This window comes from Artibeus jamaicensis, unplaced genomic scaffold (genome assembly GCF_021234435.1).
Source record: "Artibeus jamaicensis isolate MK-2021 breed Jamaican fruit bat unplaced genomic scaffold, CSHL_Jam_final contig_477, whole genome shotgun sequence".
NCBI classification, from domain to species: domain Eukaryota; kingdom Metazoa; phylum Chordata; class Mammalia; order Chiroptera; family Phyllostomidae; genus Artibeus; species Artibeus jamaicensis.
In genome coordinates, this window is record NW_026521854.1 from 740,747 (window position 1) to 762,427 (window position 21,681).

Sequence of the window (21,681 nt, forward strand, 5' to 3'; positions counted from 1 at the left end):
GTGGGAATGAGGTTGATGTTAACTTATGTTGCCAGCTAGGCCTATTTTAAGCAAAAGTCTTATTTTTTTTCTTTTTTAGGCTCCTTTCCAAAGCATTGTTTGTAGCTTATTGTGTGTGGAAAAAAATGGAAATTACTGACTTTAAGTTTGACCCTTGAAAAAGATCTAAATCTGTCCTGGGAACTGGGGTTATAAAATAGAACAATCCCAGGCAAAGAATTTGTAGTCTCACTTGGTCCAAAGACAAGTAAGCACACAGTCCTGACACAGATCTGAACAGGCATTTCTTTCCTGAGAAAGCACCGGGTCCTCAGAATAAAGCTTAAGGTGCCAGCACAGTACATGAGGCTTCTTCAAGAGCTGACTGCACCCTGCTTTCCAAACTGTCCCCTTCACCCACAGTTGATTTTTCTCCAGGCCTCTAATGACTTTGATTGTGTCTCCCTCCTTGGTCTTGGGTGGTGGGTAACTTTCCCTGTCAACTTGATGGGGCTGAGGAATGTCCAGATAGCAAGTAATACATCATTTCTAGCTCTGGCTGTGCAGCTGCTGGGGGTTTCTGGAGATACCAGCATTTGAACCAATGAACTGAGTCAAGCTGATTGCCCTCCACAAGGTGGGTAGGCAGCCTCCAATCCTTGGAGGGTCTGAATCAAACAAAAAAGTAAGGAAGGGTGACTGTGCTCTTGCACTGGGACCTCTGTCTTCCCCTCTTCTGGTTCTCGGGATTTTGGACTCAACCTGAGTGACACCAGTGGCTTCCTGCTTCTCTGGTTTATAGAATATAGATCATGGGGTTTCCCAGCCTCTACAACCGTGTGAGCCAATTCCTAAATAAACTCCTCTTCCATGTATCTCTGTGTATCCTACTGGTTCTGTGTCTTTCTCTGGAAAGCCCTGCCTAGTAGCACATCTTGTAGCACATCTTTTTTTTTTTTTTTTTTTTTAAAAGATTTTATTTATTTATCTTTAGAGGGGAAGGGAAGGAGAGAGGGAGAGAAACATCAATGTATGGTTACCTCTCATGAGTCCCCTGCTGGGAACCGGCCTGCAGGGAACCGGCCTGCAACCGGGTATGTGCCCTGACTGGGAATCGAACCGCGATTGTCTGGTTCGCAGGCCCGCGCTCAATCCACTGAGCTACACCAGTCAGGGCTGTAGCACATCTTGAATGTGCACATCTTGAAAGAAACAATAGCCTGTTTTCTCCGACTCCTCCTGCAAGCTCCTGTTGATTGCTCACAAGGCAGATGAGGTGTCACTGTTCTGATAACACTGTCTAGGTCCGCCCAGAGAATTAGTGGGTTCCTCTGCTTCTCTGCCACTTTGTCCCCACTTCATGTGGTTGCACTGGAATGATTTATTGAGATGTCTTGCCGTCCTGATAGTCCCTGAGCGCCTCCAGGATGAGCTTATTCACATCCGTGTTCTTACACAGAGCAGATGTTCAGTAAATGTCTGTTGAGTAAAATTAACGAATGAATGAAATCTCAATTGGCACAGTGATTTTGGGTGTCCAGGTGTAGTGTGGTTTATTAGAAGCATAGAAGAGGAAATAGGAGAGACAGAGGATGGATCCTGAATAGGAAGACAGGGGACACCAAGGTGGACTTAATTTTCTTAGTAATTGTGCCTCAGATTTGTTTTGCCTAGTGGGGTGTCTTATGTGGTAATGAGTGACTTTTGAATCAGCCTCTGGTCATTGGTCCTTTATGGGTACTTCTCAGGATGCTCATTCCTCACATGAACCAAATCTTGAGTTAGGTGGTGATCAGTTTTGAATTTCCAAATTTACTGGTAATTTATTTAATTCTAATATGGTGATGATACCTTACAAAGATACCTTATGGTATCTGATCTTGAAACCTCAAAGTATTTTCCAAATATTAATAGACATGAACAGCCCTAGGAGTTCGATGTTATTGGGCCCATTTCTCTGCTGGGTAAATGTATGATGGAAACTTAGCTAACTTGCCAAGAGGATGTACAGACTATTATTTTAAAAAACAACTCACAGTGGAATTTGTAAACACATACAACAGCATTACTGACAAAGTTATCATCTGCTGGTGGCATTTGTGGAAAAGAAGCCCTTGCAAATTTCTAAACAACAGTAAACTCTGTTAGGAAATTCTAAACTGTCTTACAGGCCAAAAAGGGAATGAGATTAGTAAAATGCCTCAACAGAGTTTGAATAAAATACTGGGTTTGAGAATTACTGGAGCTTGGATATGTAAAAAATAGGGTTGTAGGTTGGATCATGCTTACAACGGTCTCAAGTTCAAATACACTACTGTGACAATACACCAGTTCACAGGTCACATGCTTTGCCAGGGGCTTCTTTCCTTTAGTAGGTGCTGGCAGAAGGTGGGCTCAGTCATTTTCCAATGTAGATGTCTAGCCCCAAAGCCAAAACATGAGACAGGAAGAGGGATGGAATGAACACCTTAAAAATTCCGCAGAGAAAATACCCCCTTTCTTCATGGCTGTGCTTCTTCTCATGCTTAAAGAAACAGGCCGTTTTGGGTACTGGATATGGAACTCACTTAGGTGGAATGTTCTCGGGCCTACTGGACCAGTCTGACACCCAGTACACACTTTTCTTCAGAGCATCAACTTCTTTCTTTCCTTCTACAGCTTCTTCTTCTGATTGAGAGCTATGGTCCTTGCTGGTGTGCACTTCCACATCAGACAGAACTTACCTGTCCTTTTGTGGGGAAGGGCTGTCACAGTGAGAACTGCCTCCTGAACTGCTCTCTCCTGATTCATGTTGTGCATCCAGAAGAATCTTCTCCATGTCTCCATTGTGGATAGAGGATGAGGAAGGGACGTGTTCCAGCCACATCCCCATATCCCCATTGCCATTATCGTTGTCATTACTGCTGTTCATGGGGAGCTCCACCCAGGAACCTGCCCTCTGAAAACTGAAGTGTACAATTGAAAAATGTATACACTTGTGACACCTTATTATAGTTATTAAAATGAATACATTGCTCATAAATGGGAACTTAAAAGTATTTTATGAGCTGATACATTTAAGCATGTTGATATTTTCACTGCTTTTAGCTATTACTCTTTTTGACGCTCCAGTGGTGCCCTTTCAGGTTATCTTGTGGTCCTTCAGAAATGACTCTCAGCCTTTGTTAGTGTCCGGGCCCCTTGTCCAGAAGGGATGCCCTAGGCCTGCCCTCCCCAAAAGCCCTGGCTGCTCAGTGGGGAACAGGATGTGTCTTGTGTCACCGGATTAAGCAGCAGCAGAGCCTGATAAGATTTCTGGTCTGGGTTCGCTGTAATCAGAACGAAATAACTGCTTTTCCCAGCAGCTCTGTAAGGATGTCTTGTTTGTGTAGCTCCTTTTACTGACGTGGTTGAAGTGCATTTACAGAATTAAATGCATCTTGGGGGCATTGAAAGATGGAAGAAAGGGCTAGAGAGACTTTTCCAGTGTATAGTTGAGGAAACAGACAAAATTGTTGTGATTTGTTCATTAGTTTATAGGAAATTAGGGGCAAGTGAATAGCACCCAGCTTTCTAACCTAGAAAACAGGGATTCTGGTCTTGCTGCTCTGGCTGCCCTGGCTTTAACAACTTCAGAAACACTACTTTGTAAAAATACGGAGAGGATAGGAGCAAGAAGCAATGGGAGCAAAGGGAAGTCAACCTTGTTTTCTTTCTTTTCTTCTCTGATCCCCTCTTTTCCGCTCCCTTTCCTCTCCCCCCATTTTCTCCCCTCCCACCCCCTCCTCTCCCAGCCCAGGATTCCAGTGATTTTCCCTAATTTTTCACTAGGGAACCACAGAATCCTGGGCTTGGAAGTGCCTCCACGAACCTTCCTGCCCAGCCTCCACCACCCAGACGGCACTGTACTTGGGTGAAATCCAGATAAATGGGCAGCTCTCCTGTCAGAAAGATGCAGTGAAGTGTAGTCCACTGTGAACTAAAGCAATTTAGAGTAACAAAAGCAAGTCTCAAAGTAGCAGCTTTAAGTTTAGAGCAATGAGTCCAAGTCTAAGTGTTTAGAGAGAGCCCGCAGAGCAGAATAAACAGTGAAGTGAACACGGGCCACTGCTTACGCAGGCAACGGGCCTGTGTTTGGCAGCCCTGGCTTCGCTGCTGCTCACTCAGGGTCTCGCAGAAGGACTTGGAAGGGAGTCTACATTTGTACTAACCGAGGAATGAACAATTGCATTAATTAGCTTCAACGTAGGCCGTGAAGAAACCTCATGGAGGCATATTCCCGAGTGGGTGTTCCCACTGCGTCGTACGTAGTGTTAGAGGAGAATCGGAGGCTCGGGGGTCCCGGCACTGACATGTAAACCGGGCTCGTCTTGTACAGTGTCCAGCACATCATTTCCCAAACTGGTTCCCAGGGGCACTGGTGTTCAAAGGAAAGTGACGTGCCTTGTTGTATAAGGGAGGTAAGACTATATCCCTGTCTCCAAGGTTCCTAAAACATAATATGCTAAACGCTCTGAGACATCTTGGCCCTGGCCAGTGGCTCAGTTGGTTGGAGCATGGTCTTGTAGACCAAAAAGTTGTGGGTTCATTCCTGGTCAGGGCACAGGCCTATGAGGGTTTGATCCCCAATCGGGAAGCATATGGCAGGCAACCGATCCATGTTTCTCTCTCTCATCGATGTTTTTTTCCCCTCCCTCTCACTCTAAAATCAATAAATATAACCTTGAGGAAGGATTTTAAAAAAGGCTCTGAGATGTCCTGACTGAAAGAGATAAATATGCTGGTCTTTGTTTAAATCCGTTTTCTTAAATGTACTTGACTATGGACCTGGCGCACCTTTGCCCACACTACTATCTTGTGAACATAAGCATACCAAGAACCAGTAACTTTAGAGCGTTGATATGTCCCCTCCTTCTACAGAGGAGGCACACAGGGACCAGAGAGGGAAGCAGTATATCCAGCGGTCATGGGGTGAGTCATGGGAGGCCAGGTGGGACAGGGGAGGTAGCGGGGCATTTGCAAAGACATAGCCTTGCGTTCAAATCCTTGCTTCACAGCTTTCTTTTTTTTTTTTTTTAATTTTTTATTGATTATTCTGTTACAGTTGTTCTATTCCCCCTTTATTCCCCTCCACCCTACCCCCCATCCCCACCATCACCCCCCTTTAGTTTATGACCATGTGTCTCAAGTCCTTTAGATTCTATATTTCCCATGCTATTCTTGCCCCCCCCTTCTATTTTCTATCTACTGTCTATGCTACTTATTTTCTGTACCTTCTCCCCCCTTCTCCTCCTCCCACTCCCCTGTTGCTAACCCTCCTTGAGATCTTCATTTCTATGTTTCCACTCCTGATCTAGCTGTCCTTTTAGTTTGCTTTTGTTTTAGGTGTGGTTGTTAATAACTGTGAGTTTGTTGTCCTTTCACTGTTCATGTTTCTTTAACTTCTTTTTCTTAGATAAGTCCCTTTAACATTTCATATAATAAGGGCTTGGTGATGATGAACTCCTTGAATTTGATCTTATCTGAGAAGCACCTTATCTGTCCTTCCATTTTAAATGAAAGTTTTGCTGGATAGAGCAATCTTGGTTGTAGGTCTTTGGATTTAATGACTTGGAATACCTCTTTCCAGCCCCTTCTTGCCTGTAAGGTCTCTTTTGAGAAATCTGCTGACAGTCTGATGGGGACTCCTTTGTAGGTGACTGTCCCCTTAGCTCTTGCTGCTTCTAGGATTCTCTCCTTCATTTTAATCTTGGCTAATGTAATTATGATGTGCCTTTGTGTGTTCCTTCTTGGGTCCAACTTCTTTGGTACTCTCTGAGCTTCCTGGATTTCCTGGAAGTCTATTTCCTTTGCCAGATTGGGGAAATTCTCCTTTATTATTTGTTCAAATAAGTTTTCCACTGGTGGCTGTGCCTTTCCCCCTTCTGGTACCCCTATAATTCGGATGTTGGAGCGTTTAAAGATGTCCTGGAGGTTCCTAAGACTCTCCTCATTTCTTTGAATTCTTGCTTCTTGACTCTTTTCTGTTTGGCCATTATTTGCTTTCTTCTGGTCCACTCCATTGATTTGAGTCCCAGTTTCCTTTTCATTGCTATTGGTGTCCTGTGCAATTCCATTCATTTCAATTAGTTTCGCCTTCATATGTTTGTCTAATTTGTCGGTATAATCAACCAGTTCTGTGAGGATCCTGATCACCAATGTTTTAAACTGTGCGTCTGTGAGTTTTGCTATTTCTTCATCGCTTAGATTTATTGGCTCTGGGGCTCTGAGATCCTCCTGCGCCATTCTTGGTCTGTTCGGGCCCTTTAAATGTGAGAAGCGGCACCTTGGATTCCCAGGTCGCTGGGTTGTGACGCTGATGTGGGGGCGTGGCCCGAGCGGGGAAATGGCGACCCCCTCTGCCGCTTCTCACAGCTGGGTGCGGAGGAGCAGTGCCTTAGGTGGTTCACCTGGGCCGGGCCGCTCAGAGTCGCTGGGTTATGACGCTGTATGTGGAGGTGGGGTCAGAGCAGGGAAATGGCGGCGCCCTCCACTGCCGCTTGCCGTGGGGACCTGCCGGCCCGGTCCAACCGCCCACTCCCTTGCCTGTCCACCCTCGCACAAATGCACGACCTCAGTCAACACGCAGCCCCGGGCCCGGCTGTCTCCCCCGCGGTCGCTCGCCTGGTTGCTCACTGGGTCGCCCACCAGGTCTGACCCTGTGCCTGGATTCTGCCAGCCTGAGTGTGTCTGGCCGAGTTTTCCTGTGCAACCCTGCTCCGCCAGCCGCTGGTTTCGCCCCTTACCGGTCAGGCTGAAGAATTTGTTGTTAACGGACTTCCGAAAAGTTCAATTTTCTGTGTTCTGGCTGTGTTTTCTGTTGCTAAGATTTAGTTTTCTCTAATCTTGGTTGTGTGAGAAGGCACGGCACATCCACCTATGCCTCCATCTTGGCGGAAGTCGCTTCACAGCTTTCTAACTGTGGGATCTTGGACAATATTTTTATTTCTTCTGGACCTGGACTTCTTTATTTGTAAGATGGGAAGGCAATAGAATACTGATCTCATGGGCCCATTATCTGCTAAATGTGTTATGAGTTGGTGGTTAGATCAGAGAACAAGTCCGGAGTCCAGGCATGAGAGCAGAAGCACGTGGGTGCCAGGCTAATGACTGAACTCTCCTAGTTTGTGTGTAGGTGGGTTGGATGTGGGATGGATTCTAGACCAGAATTCAGGACCGTGGGCACTGCTGTCTGAGGAGGGGAGGTGCCGAGGCTGGGCAGGAGGGCTGGGGGTAGTTCCCGCTTACGAAGCATGAGTGGAAGGTAGAGACCAGGCCCAACTTTCAGACAGCACAACCCCTCCTTCCTCTTCTACCCCAGGTTGCACATCAAAACATCTGGACTGGGGAGGGGAGGAAGGAGGAAGGAGTCTAACCCAGCCGTGGCAGATCCTAGTGAGAGAGAGGCAACCATTGTTTCTCTTTGTTCTTTGTCTCCATGTTGGTGAAAACTTGAGACATTTTACAGTGTCACAGATTAAATAGAATGGTGACTTCACGTTTTACTAATTATGTATCTACTTGAATAGATCGCCATGTTGTCCTCTGTTAGGCTGTGATCTGCCTTAAAGCAAACCAGTATGCGTAGTTATGCAGTGGGTTTCTCCTGTTCCAGAAAGTGCATCCTGCTTACGCATGGCTCATCCACATACATGCACCACAGGTACATCCAGGTCAGTTCTTCTAGGGGCTCCCACGGCTCCTCTGTGCGTGCTTCCTAGACAGCACCGAGAAACTGTGGAAGTGGTCTGTGTCTCCCACCCCAAATAGTGTGTGGATACTTTGAGGAGCAAAATCTGAGTCTCATGCATGTGTATTCCTGCCCCTGGGGCAGCGCTCCTCAGAGCCATGCTTAATAAATGTGAGCCGAATGAATGAATGAATGAATGGATGAACAAATGATACTCTGCTTTTTTCCAATCTCCTTCTTATTTAATCACTGTAGATCATTTTTCCTTTCATCTCCACTTCCTTATTTTTCTAGCTTCATTAAGATATAATTAACACTTAACAGTGTGTATATTTAAGATGTCCAATGTGATGATTTGATACATGAATATATTGCAAAATGATCACATAAGATACTTGATGCCTCCGTTGCCTCACATCATTACATTTCCCCATGCTGTAGATCGCTGTTCTTTTACAGATGGGGCTGTCATTTCTGCCTTGCAGATGACATCCAGGAGCCAGAATCTGGTGCATCTGAATGACTGTCCTCTCTCCTACCACATCAGTGTGGCACTTGAGACACTGGTTCCAGAGGTGATTCCTGCTGCAGATGTCATTTTCAGGGGTGCATTCCATAGATATCCTCAGTGATCTTAGCGCTGTCTCATTTTAGAGCAGATTTTATTTTTAAAGTCAGCTCCAAGTCATTTAAAGAAAAGTTTGGTAAAAGGAGGTGAGTGACTCAACGTGAAGATGCCATTTTAGCTTCAAAAGAAAGTCCTGGATGACTCAAATGCCAGAGGTAACCTCAAGGAGAGATTTCAAAGGCACGGTGAGCAGCCACAGTGGCAGTGAGCCCATGGACTTCGGGAAAGAGAGTACTTACTTAGATTTGTAAATTCTAGTGTATGTGTTTGAAAAATCTCTTTAATACAGAAGAGACTTTTCGGAGCTATGTTCAAGTAACAAATAAGAGTGATAATTAGACCTTTAAAATGTGCTTTCTTTTCTGGCCAGGCCCCGGGTCAGGCTCCCCTAGCCAGCTCCCTTGCGGTCACTGATAACATCGCGGGCACCCCCAGAGCCCTTCCTGACATTGTTCTGGGTGTCATTGATGGTAAGCAAAGCGGGAAGGAAACACCATTCAGAGCCCACAAAGCTGAGGGGAACTGATTTTCAAGTTCAAGACTTTCAGATCCATGGCACAAAAGCGAATGCATTTTAACATACCTCAGTATGTGAGGACCAAGTTAATGCCCTTGGATCTGTTCTTTCCTTTTAATGGTAAATGCCTCTTAATTAACGTTTTTGAAACTTGTTTTGCTGCACGAAGAGGCTCATTCCCATGCAGTTTTGATTTCATGCCTTCCTACAGGATGGTGTGAAAACAATGTGTAAATAAGGCCCTGGGAAAGTGAAGGTCTCATTAACTGTGAGGCTGTTTGATTCAGCAAACAATTACCAAGCACTGTATGTCCCAGGCAGTGCAGTAGGAGGAGGACTGTCAGAGGAGCAAAGACACTGGTCACATATTGGCCACGCGCTAAAGTACTTACAAGCTAATAACAGGGTCCTAAGTACTCAGATAAAGGCCAGGATAAGGTGTTAAAAGAGAGGTGTGAAAAAGAGATAGGGAGGTAGGTGGGACCAGGGCAGAAGACTTCACTGAAAAAGTGACACTTTAGTTGAGTCTCAAAGGACAGATAAAATCTCGTCTGAACTGGAGTTGTGGGCAGGGTGGGGCATCCAGAGGGAAGAAAGAGAGTAAGTTAAGACCTGGAAAATGCAGAGGATCCTGAAGAAATGGTGCTTCTCCCTGGCCAGGGTGAATGCGGGGGAGCAGAAGCAAGAGTCCCTGAGTCCCTGACAAAGAGAGAATGGGCCCCAGCCAGGTAGCTCAGTTGGCTGGTTGGAGAGACCTAGCCAGGGCACCTACCTAGGTCACAGGTTTGATTCCCAGTTGGGGCACCTATGGAAGGCAACCAATTGATGTTCTTTCTCTCTCACATCGATGTTTCTCTCTCTCTCTCTCTCTCTCTCTCTCTCTCTCTCTCAAGTCAATAAATATATCCTTGGTGAGGATTAAAAAAATAAAATTTAAAAGAAGAGAGAGAGTGGGAAAGAATGGCCCCCTGAACTAGTCTCTGCTCTCAGTAAACGAGATCCCCTTTCCTTTCTCTCTCAGACCTGCCTGATTTCAGGCAGCTGTCCTGCAGAAGTTATTTCATGAACTGATTCATAGTAAGGTGACTTGATGAAGTCTTACTCAGTAATATTCCTCTACGTATGTATCTATACCTTAAAAACGGTTAGAGCCCTGGCTCAGTAGATTGAATGCCGGCCTGTGAACTGGAAGGTCGTCGGTTCAATTCCCTGTCAGGGCATACGCCTGGGCCGCAGGCCAGGTCCCTGTTTGGGGGTGTGCAAGAGGCAACTGAATGATACATCTTTAACATACTTATGTTTCCCTCTCTTCTTCCTTCTCTTCCTCTCTCTCTCAAAAAAAAAATAAAATAAAATCTTAAAAAAAAACCCCGTAGAAACAGTGATTTACTTGATGAAATTAGTCATTTAGAAGAAGCTTTCATACCTGGAGCAAGGGTTCTATAAGGGACACACTTCAGACCAGAGAACACGGTTGGAGCATAACACACAATAACAGGGGCAAGCCAGCACTGGAGGGGGCCTCCATCCAGGCCGTGGCACTGGGGGAGCAGGGACAGGAGGCTGCGGACGAAGGCCTGGCCGGGTTGGTGGCTGCACATCTTATTTTGGCGTCCTCCCGCAGTGAGTGTGGTTCTTCCTGGGTGCTTTTTGTACGTGCCCATCTCCCGTTTTTATCCTCTCTCATCCTCTTCCTTTTGCTCCACTTGCTTTTTCCAGATCCAGCACCATCACACACGCACCATATGGCATGATGTTATAATTTGGCAAAAAACAGTAAAATGAAATGCAGCTCTCCCTTTTCCTTCCTCTCCCCTTTCCTTCTGTTGCGAGTTAATACTCTTTGTGGTTCTGGGGGAGGCTCACACAGCTGGTGGCCTGCTGAAGGAGCCATAAGATGATGTAAGATGCCACTGCAGAAGTAAACACATTGCTCCCGCAAAACGCCCGAGCTTGACTGTGCAAGGGAAATCCAGCAGAGACCTGAAGCAGACGAGTCCCTCGTGGCCCTGCTGGTTGGCATTAAAGCCTATCTGTTATTCCATCTGTCACATATTCCGTAACTACAAGGCATGGTGTACCCACTAAAGTGCATTTTCAAAAGAATGAAAGTGTATCGTGTCAGGGATAAAATGAACACTTTTCCGTTTGAATCTTTATGGAATACAATTGCTCTCTTGTCGTCACGTGTTTTTTGAGTCGTATCAAAAGAATATAAGGTTAACCCTCAGGTACATTTTTTCCTTTGTTTTAAACAAAAGCAAGTTTACCCAGCAGTTGGAAACGCTGTATCAAGAACTTGTATTTCCTGAACCATTTGAGAGTTAATTGCCAATGTAATGTCCCATGATCCCTCTTGATACCTGTTATAGGGTGAATTGTGTCCCCCGAAATTCATATGTTGAAGTCCTAACTCCTGGGACTGCAGAATGGTGGATGAGTTTGAGGATAGGGTCTTCAAGGAGGCAACTAAGTTAAGATGACGTCAGTAGGGAGGGGTCGAATTCAGTATGGCCGGTGTGCACTCGGGAAGAGGAAGTTTGGACACACATGTGGTGCACAGAAAGATGATGTAAGGACGCAGGGCGAAGATGGCCATGCAGGAGCCGAGGAGGGAGGCCTGGAGCAGAACCTTCCCTCACCGCCTCAGAGGAACCAAACTGCCGACACCTGGCTCTTGGACTTCTGGCCTCCAGACCCGAGAGACAGTACATGCTATGTAAGCTGTACAGTCTGTGGCGCATTGTATGGCAGGCCTAGCAAACGGACATAGTGTTCACTCTAGTGGATACTTCCCACAAACAAGGACCTTTTGTTACAGAACCTATAGTATAACACTTAGAATTACCATTAATTCATCTTTAGCTTTTGTTCAAGTCGCACCAATTGTCCTGATAATGTTCTGTATGGTAAGAGGAGCCAGTTCAGAATCTCTGCTCACATTCAGATGTTACATCTCTTTAGTCCACAGTGTTTCCTCAGTCTTCCCCTGACTTTTGTGACCCTAATGCTTCTGAAGGTTACTGTCCAGTTATTTTGTCTGGGCTCTGGATCATTTTGAGTGCAAAGGAAGCATTATTCCAGGGGAAGTGGGATCTAAAAAGAATTTCTTCATTATTTAGAAATTGGGACTCTATTTTCTGTGTTGCATAATAAAATGTCTTCCTCTGCATTTAGTAGCCAAAGGATTTGTTGCTGGTAATACTGTTTTAGTGATTCCCATAAACTTTTTTTGACCTTATTAGAAAAAAAGCTTAAAAAATTAAAACAAAATTATAAATAAAATTTAAAATAATAAATTTTAATAAATCTGTCACCTAATAATGATAGATATTTACTAAAAATGGCAACTCCGCCCACCTCCCCTTATTCTTGATAGTTGCTTCTCTAAGACAGCTCCTTTTAACTCTTAGCCATGGTTTCCTGATATTCACCTCCATGTTTCTAAACATGTTTCTATACTTTTTACATAGGTCTTAGTGGCTGTGGTTCTTAGAACACTAGCCAGAATTAATTTTGTTATTTGTTAGGAAGAACATAAACATATTACGGAATTTGGGGGCCTTCTGGAGATGAATAAATTCGAAGCTGACCTTGCAGAAATAATGTCCCAGACCACACCACAGATTGGCCTGGTGAGGAAACTGTGGCTATTGACCCAAAAACCACAGCACCAGATGCATCCATAGGAAGGATGCCAGCCAGAGATACCTCAATCAGTGTTTCCCGGGGAGCTCATCAAGGCTACATGTCTGCGCAGATAAATACAGACACTGAAAGGCACGTGGTGAGAGGCTGTGCAGCTCCCTGTCAGGTCCTTCCTGCCACCCTGCACTAGCCCCCAGCCAGTGTTTCCTTTTCTTACCCACTTCTTTCTAGTGTGTGTGTGTGTGTGTGTGTGTGTGTGTGTGTGAGAGAGAGAGAGAGAGAGCGAGAGCGGTACTAATGGAACCTACCCCATAAACTGAAATGTGAGAAGGGATGCACTCTCTGAGAGCTTCAAGAGCCAGGCTGATGTGCATGGTGTCTATTTTTTCTATACAGCCCATAGCTTATTAATCATAGTTATTATAAATGGCTGCTCTGATAAAGACATCCCTACCATATCTGAGTCTGGCTCTGATTCTTGCTCTGCTTCTTCAAATTGGGTCGTTTGCCTTACAGGATACTTGTGAGGTGGGGTTCACAGGTGACCCTGCTGTGCTGCAGCAAAGAGGCATTAGCTGTGTGGTGGGGAGGGTGGGTTTGGGCAGGTGTCCTACAGCCCTGGACAGGTCTAGGTCTTTTAGTAGGCCTGGGCCCCCAGACTGTGAACTTCATGTGTGTTCTCAGTTCTCTGCACCCCTCTTTGGTGGGATGAGAAGGCTGGAGGAGGCTGGAGTCCGGCGTTTTCCTTCTTCCAGGTCCCTTAGGCTCTGAGAAAACCCAAGCAACTTAGGGTCTGGTTAAATACTTTCTCCTGAAGGCAAGCTTTGTTGAGCAGAACAGCACACTCCTTTTCTCCTTTTTCTGCTGGAAGCACAAGTGAATTTTCCTCTGATCTTCACAGTGCAAACCTGGCAGAGCTCCTGGAGTTAGGATGCACAAACATCTGTGCCCCCTCCCCACCATGGCTGGGGTCCCCATGAGCCTTGAACTCTCCAACTTGTCCACTCCAGTCTCCAGCAACTTGTCCATTATGGTTCAGGTTGTCCTGCCCCAACACTGGTGCCTACAGAGGTTTCTGCCCTGAAAAGCTGTGAGTCTCTGGACCTACCGGTCAGCTTCTTCCATTGTAGAGGAGATGGTTCGCCCTGGGACCTCGATTCTCTGACAGATATAAGGAGACTTGTTGATCTTTTAGCTCATCGAGTTTTTCTTGTTAGGACAGACAAGCGACTGAAGCAACTTCTGTGCTAGACCAGAAGTTGGAAGTCTATATACCCAATGATTTTGGATGTTCTGAAATATTTCTCTGCCAGATGACAACCTTAAAGTTAGGTAACTGCAATAAAGTTGGGTAAACACGAAATTCCAGATTTTTTTAGCATGATTATTTGAGACACCTGGAAGACAAGACGTGGCATACATGAGCTTCGGAGTGGGACAGACCTGTTTGGAATGTGATGTGACTAATGTTTGCCTTGACCTCAGACTTAACTGTGACTGATGTGTGATTTTGCACATGTTACTTAATCTCTCTGAGCCTCAGCTTCCTAATATGTAAAATAGGAATTGGATTATACTCCTTATAGAATGGCTTTCCTGTTATTATCTTTATTCCTAATTTAGAAAGTAGCAGAGAGCAGGGTAGGAGAGTGAGATTTCTTCCTTCCCCTCCTGCTTCCTTGATTTCTTCTGTGCCCTGCTACACTGCTTCATGGCTAGGAGTGAAGTGCATTTACAACTCATGTCTCTTCCATGTTAAGCCTTCAGTGTCATCTTTGTCTCTATGTAAAAATTGAATCTATGGGCTGTGCTCTAAAATTATGTTCTTTTGTGAGTATCAAGGAAACCCTGGCATAAGCTTAGATCTGGCTGAAACTGGTAAGATGCCTCTGTTTTAAGCCCGTTTTCTTTTCTGAGTCACTAGAATAATTTGAAACTCCCTATGTGTTCTGTTTGTGCAATATTAAGTAGCATCTGGGTTTTAATGACCATGTTATTCCGCGGTCAGCATGTTGCTGGGGATAGAATTGGGTTTGGCTGTAGGAATTCCACAGATTCTTTCCCCTAAAACTTGGTAAGGGCAGTGCTTGGACTCTCAGCGGCTCCTCATTAGGGAGATTCTAGGACACCCTGGTGAGTACATTCAGTTTGTTTCTAACAACCTTTCCGTGTTGGATGAGCAGAAAGAACAACTATTTATTAGGGTGGAGCAGCTATGCGGTGAGCACTGGCTGAGTCATGGGTTGGGAGTTGGGACACTTCAAAGCTGGAGATGACTGAGTCCAAGGAAGTTGGATATATTTCCTCCTGTTGCTGGTTCCAAAGGCACGAGGAAAAGGGGCCAGGAAATGAGAATGGGGAGGAGAGATGGCATGAGGTAAGCAGAAACACTTGACAAGGAGGGAACTGAACTTGGAGTGTTCTTTGTAATGTAGGCACTGTCTCATGTATCTCACCCTGTTATCTCTCTCATCTTCTCCTTGGAGTGATCCTGTGGAGTGGCCCTCACTCATTTATGTCCAGGATCTGCTTTGAGCCACATGCTGTTGACAGGCACGACAGGCACGGCAAGCGTGGTGATTAAGAATTGGTATGTCATTCACATCTGCCTGAACATGAGGTACTGACAGCCCAGTAGAGGACTCTGACGTTGAGCTAGTTTCCCATGTAGGGTGCTATGTGCCTTGGGTATGCATCAGTATCAAGAACAATGAAGATTTTTCAGGCAGGAGTAACCAGTGCTGCCTGGGGAAATAGGTCTATAAAGAATGAAGTGACCAGGAAGAGGCAGAAAACATTGTTGTGCAAGCCGTGCGGGAACCCAGGAGGTGAAAAGGGGTGTGGCCTGATCATGGTGGGCATTCCAGGCCTGCCCCACACATTTGGGCTTAATGATGAGGGTGAAAAGGTCTCAGCTCTGGAACAACTTGGTGAGACCTGCCTTCCACACAGGCTCCTCTGGCAGGGTTGCTGAGGATGAGTTAGAAGGAGCTGAGAGTGAAGCCTAGGAGACTCTAGAGGGAGTTCCATGAAAACAGTTTAGATATGGACTGATGCATGCCTGACTGGGACCCTAAGGGTGAGAAAAAGCCATGGACTTACAGTGACTATTTTATTATAAAATATGGGAACTTAGTGACTGACTGGACAAAGTAGGGGGAGGATGAGGGCGACCCAGGCTAACGCTCAAGCTGACTGAGATTGTAGCAGCTCACTACCCGGTGATAAAAGTTAGTGTTAGAAATCCGTTCTGGCAACCACCCCTTCCTGACTCTCTATTGAGGTTGCCAAGGGAGCAGCAGCGAAATTGTTCCTACTGGAACCAGTACTGGGGTTGGAACATGTAGATGAGGTCCCTCTCCTCTTCCTCTGAATCCAAATATTGGAGACATCGCATGCAGATGTGGAACAAAAGGAGAAAGCTGGCCAAGTGTACCTACCCACTCAGCCACATGCACAAATGAGGTGGAAAATCAAGAGTGGAAGAATACACAGAATTTTTCAATTTACAGTAATCTTGTGCCACCTGTAATGTGGCTCAGTCTAAGTCTTGGATAAAGACCAAGCTGTTTTGTAACTTCTCACTTTAAGTGGAGTGAATGAAAATATAGGAGGTAAATGGAACAAAAAAAAAAAGAGCAAGAATTTTCTCCTCTGTAACCTGGAGAAGAAATACAGGAAAACAGGCTTGGGTGGGGAGATGATAATCATTTCATTTTTGACCTGCTGAGTCTGAGAGGACTGCAGAACATTTGGGTAATAATGCCCAGGACAAAGTTGAAAATAGGACGCAGGAGCTCAGGAGGGAGGTCTGAGCTAGAAAATGGATTACAATGACCCAGAACTAGGAATTTTTGGGGTGGATGTGGTCGAAGGACAAAGGATTGACAGCTGAAAATGATGGGTTTGAGTTCAAAAGGAAAGGAGGAAATTTTAGGTGGTGTTTAAAGATTCTAATTTACTGCAGAGCTCAAGTGACTCTCTTGGGATCTCTGTGAAGAAGTTAACTTAGAAGAAGGGAGGTGGTGAAAAGCAGGAAGGCCTGGGAACTCTGGCCATAAACAGACATGTTGGAGTTTAAGGTTTATAGGAGGAACACCTCCTCATATGACAAAGGCCGTTGTGGTTGTGGGAGGAGGTTGCAGAGAGGGAAGGGAATCTCTGAGTCTATTGCCATTGAGGTTAATTAACAGACCAAGAGGCTAGGGTGTTAGGATAATAGCAGATGCTCAAGTGGACAGGAAGTGAACCAGGTATGATAGGGCTCAATGAATGTAGCAGTGCGGCGCTCACTTCCATAGATTATTAATGAGAAAGGCGGAAGGAGGAGTAATAAAATGTCCTGAACCTTAAAAAAAGAGGATGTGGCACAAGGAAATAAAAATAATGTCCTGTGCTATTAGAGAATTAAGAGAATGCTAATACTACCTCTGATATACTAATACTACCATAAGAGAGAACGAGCAGCCTCCACTCAAAACAGTTCTAGGAAATCAATATCTTCAGTGAGGGGACAGGAGTCAAAAACCAAGGAAGTAGAGAGAACATCACAGAAGGATAATACATCCTGGCAGTTGTTTGTATTGCACATAGAGTTTTGTTTTCAGTTTCACTGAGTTTTCCCCTAATATTTATCATTACTATATTGTTTAAATATAGCCCTACAACAAAACTTAATGGCTGGTGTTTCCAGTCCAACTTGGTTGTGCCTTTTCCTCTTCAAAATGCCTTAGTTAATTTGAGTGTAATTGGTACCCTCACTCATTGTTGTAGGCCAGGTTCCCTGGGAAGCAGACTCTGAGATGGAGATGTGTATGTCCATGGGATCATGGGATCAGGGAGGGAGTGGCCTTGGGATCAGTACCTGTGTGGGCAAGAAGGGAATGGAACTGGGCAGAGCAAGCGGTGGAACTCTAATGAAGATGTGACAAAGGCCCCCATAACAGGCCTGGGGGGCTCTGGAGGTAGGATGGAACTTGAAGTTGTCCCAAGTTGAGGCAAGAGGACCAGGCCTCTGTAAAAGTTCCTTCTCCATCATTGAACTGTCATTAGATGACAGCCCCCTGGGAGAGGATGTGGCCTTTTTTAATGGAGGGAGATTCCTGGAAAACAATGCAGCCAGGATTTGTGGTAAGCAGCATGCTCAGAAGCCGAGGGAATGAACACCTTTGTCCCAAAATGGGAAATCTGGCTGGCACATCACGGCATCCACCATTATGGTTTTTTACATGTTTTCAGCTTCACTGAGATAAAATTGACATACGATAAACTACACATATTTAAAGTGTACACCAGGATGCATTTTCACACACACACACACACACACACACACACACACACACACACACGTTTATAAAAACATCACCATAATAATTACCCCCCAAACTTCATGTCTCTTTGTCATCTACCCTCTCTAGAGCCAGACCCCTAGCCAAAGGCAACCACTCATTTACTTTCTGACACTAGAGATTAGTTTGCATTTTCTAGGAGTTTTTATTAATAAAATCCTCTTTGTACCCTTTTACTTGTCAACTCAGCATAATTATTTGAAAATTTGTCCACATTTTGTGTATCAATAGCTCATTTCTTCATTTTTAATTTTGTAAATTAGATTTTATTGTTTTGTTATTATGGTTGTTCCAATTTCCCCCCTTTGATACCCTCCACTGCTTGGTTGTTTTTTGCTTCCTTATGTTCAGAATCATTGATCTGATTCTTGGCTTCATCCACTCTACTGTTGTTTCTCTATAAATTGTTCTTTATTTCAATTAGTGTACTCTTCGTTTCTGACTGGATCTTTTTTATGCTGTTGAGGTCCTCACTGAGTTCCTTGAATAACCTGATAACCATGGTTTTGAACTCTGCATCTAGTAGATTGCTTGACTCCATTTCGTTTAGCTCTTTTTCTGGAGTTTTGATCTGTTTTTTCACTTGGGCCGTATTTCTTTGTCTCCTCATTTTGGCAGCTTCCCTGTGTTTGTTTCTATGTATTAGGTAGGGTAGCTTTGACTCTGTGTCTTGGTAGGGTGGCCTAATTTAGTAGGTGTTTGTAGGATCCAGTGGCACAGCCTCCCCTACCACCCAAACTGGGAACTTGAAGTGAGCCCTTCATGTGGGCCGAATACACCCTCCTCTTGTAGTTGAGTTTTGGTTGCTGTTGACAGGTCAACAGGAGGGATGTACCCAGGCCAGTCAGCTTCAAGGACTGGCTGTGACCACTGACCACCAACCTCTGCCCTCCACGGAGGATCAGCTGTGCAGGGGCAGAGTGGCAGTGCTCCAGCTTGGTCTGTAGCTGTCCACTGGGTGCACAGACTCGGGGGTTTCCCGGGTGGTGCAGGCCAAAGTCAGCCCCCACTTGTGTTTTGCCTGGGGCCACTCTGCCTGACTATAAAGCAATCTGAGATGGTTGCTACTTGTGCTGGGCTTGGAGGTTCCCAGGTGAAGCCAAGCAGTGAACTTAGGCTGGCTGCTGCTAATGTTAGGCTTGGGGCCACTTAGTAAGAAGTATAGGGGCAGGAGGCTCCCTGAGGCTGGCTGTTGCTTGTTTGAGAGGATTTAGGATTTAGGAAGTTGTGAATCATGAGCCAAGACCAGCTATTAATATGGAAAAAGTCACTGTTAAAAGCTTGGGTGTCACTATAAGTTGGGTGGGACAGAGTCTCAGGGGATATCCAGGGTGGGGCACAGTGTTAGCTAGGTTGATGGAGTCTCAGCTATGACACCCACCTGCTGGCTCTGTGGCTCTGTAGGCAGAGGGTTCAGGAAAGGAACAATGGCCTGTGCCCGCCTTTTTGTCTGAGATAAAGCTGTTTCCCAGCTCTTGCCTTGATGCCAGACACTTCAGTTCCTTCCTGTGTGCCACTGGTGCCTTCCAAGCTGCTACCCCAGTGCTGGAGCTCAGAGGGAGTGAGTGTGAGTAGGTGAGTCCATCTGTGGGTTCTTTAAGAGGAACATGTTGGGAATCCAGCAGTTTCTCCCACTGTTGCAATCCCTGCTTGTTTTTTGTAGCCAGAAGTTGTAGACACTTATCTTCCTGGACCTAGAACCCCAAGCTGGGGGGCATGGTGTGGGGCTGGGACTCCTTGCTTTTGAGAGACCCCTCCCGAATTTTTATCCACCATATGTGTATGTTGGACCAGCCTGTTCCATGTTTCTGCCCCTCTTATCAGTTTTGATGGGTCCCTTTAATTTTGGGATTTCTTTAATTTTGTAGATGTCAGGCTCCCATTCAACATGATTTCTGATGGTCTGAGTGATAGTTGTTCTATTGTTTAGTTGTAATTTTGATGTGGTTGCGTGTGGAGGTGAGCTGACTGGAAGTAACTCATTTCTGCTTATTGCCGTCTATCAAGGAGAAAGACCATGTGCATGCTGATGGACCAGTGCTTGTTGTTTTCACTTTTGGACGATGACAGATAAAGCTGCTATGAACATTTGGTATAAGACTTTGTGTGGACATATGATTTCTTCTCTGGGTAAATAACTACAAGTGTAATAATAGCTGGGTTATATGGAAGGTATGTGTTTAAGTTTGTCAGAAAACAGCCCAACTGTTGTCCAAACCATTTTTAAACTGATCATATTATTTCACATTCTCAACAGCAGTAAATGAGAGTTCCAGTTCTTTCATGTCCTTTGCCAGTACTCAGTGTGGTCAGACTTTTTAATGAGCAAGTGAAATTGAACATCTTTTCGTGTGCTTATCATATTTACTTTTTAACCAGAAATCTAATTTAACTCGCTGGTTATTTCTAAAAGATTTTTATGGACTTAATTGGGTTTTCTAGGTACACAAATAAATCATGTGTCAGCAATGATATTTATCTCCTTTCAATGATGATGTTTTAGTTCCTTTTTTTCCATTTATTTTATTGGTGAGAATTTAAATAATAATGGCATTTTTGTTTTTTTCCTGATTAACACTGTCAGTTCCACATCAAAAGATGATATTGGGCCCTGGCTGGTGTGGTTGTGTGTTGCGTGCTGGCCTGCAAACTGAAAGGTCGCAGGTTTGATTCCCAGTCAGGGCGCATGCCTGGATTGTCGGCCAGTTCCCTGGTTGGGCACATGTGAGAGGCAGCCAATTAACGTTTCTTTTGCACATTGATGTTTCTCTCTCTCTCCTCCTTCCCCTCTCTAAAAAAAAAGAGCAAGAGAGAGAATAAGGACATTGGCGTTGAAATATTTAATTCTTTAAGAAATATTTATTGATTGATTTTTAGAGAGAGAGAGGAAGGGAGAGAGAGAGAAATATTGATTTGTTCTTATACTTATTTATGCATTCATTGGTTGATTTTTTTCATTTATTGGTTGATTCTTGTATGTGCCCTGATAGAGAATAGAACCCAAAACCTTGGAATATCAGGATGATGCTCTAACCAACTGAGCTACCCAGCCAGGTAAAGTATTTAATTCTTTAAATATATCTTCATTCCATGCTAATTTACTAAGATTTTATTAAGAAATTGACCTTTGAATTAATTACATAATTTTCACAATTATTTCTTTTGGTTAACTTTGTTTTTTAAATATATTTTACTGGTTATGTATGCTATTACAGTTGTCCCATTTCCCCTCTTTATTCCCCTCCACCCTGCACAGCCCCTTCCATCCACATTCTCCCCTTTAGTTCATGTCCATGGGTCATACATATAAGTTCTTTGGCTTCTACATTTCCTATACTATTCTTAACTTCCCCCTGTCTATTTTCTACCTACCATTTATGATACTTATTTATGCTACTTATCTGTACCTTTTCCCCCTCTTTCCCCCTCCCACTCTCCTGCTGATAACCCTCCATGTGATCTCCATTTCTGTGATTCTGTTTCTGTTCTAGTTGTTTGCTTAGTTTGTTTTGTTTTTGTTTTAGATGTGGTTGTTAATATCTGTGAGTTTGTTGTCATTTTACTGTTCATATTTTTTATCTTCTTTTTCTTTTTTTAAATATATTTTATTGATTATGCCATTACAGTTGTCCCATTTCCCCCACTTCATTCCCCTACACTCTGCACACCCCTCCACGATTCCCCCCTTTCATTTATGTCCATGTGTCACAAGTTCTTTAGATTCTATATTTCCCATACTATTCTTGCCCTCCCCCCTATCTATTTTCTACCTACCATCTATGCTACTTATTTTCTGTACCTTCTCCCCCCTTCTCCTTCTCCTTCTCCCACTCCCCTGTTCCTAACCCTCCAT

At 44.6% G+C, this 21,681-nt stretch overlaps 1 pseudogene; it reads right to left on the reverse strand.

Annotated features, from left to right (window-relative positions):
* Positions 1 to 2,072: 2,072 nt before the first annotated feature.
* On the reverse strand, positions 2,073 to 2,905 carry LOC119065199 (BCL2/adenovirus E1B 19 kDa protein-interacting protein 3-like; annotated as a pseudogene).
* Between the last annotated feature and the right edge of the window lie 18,776 nt (positions 2,906 to 21,681).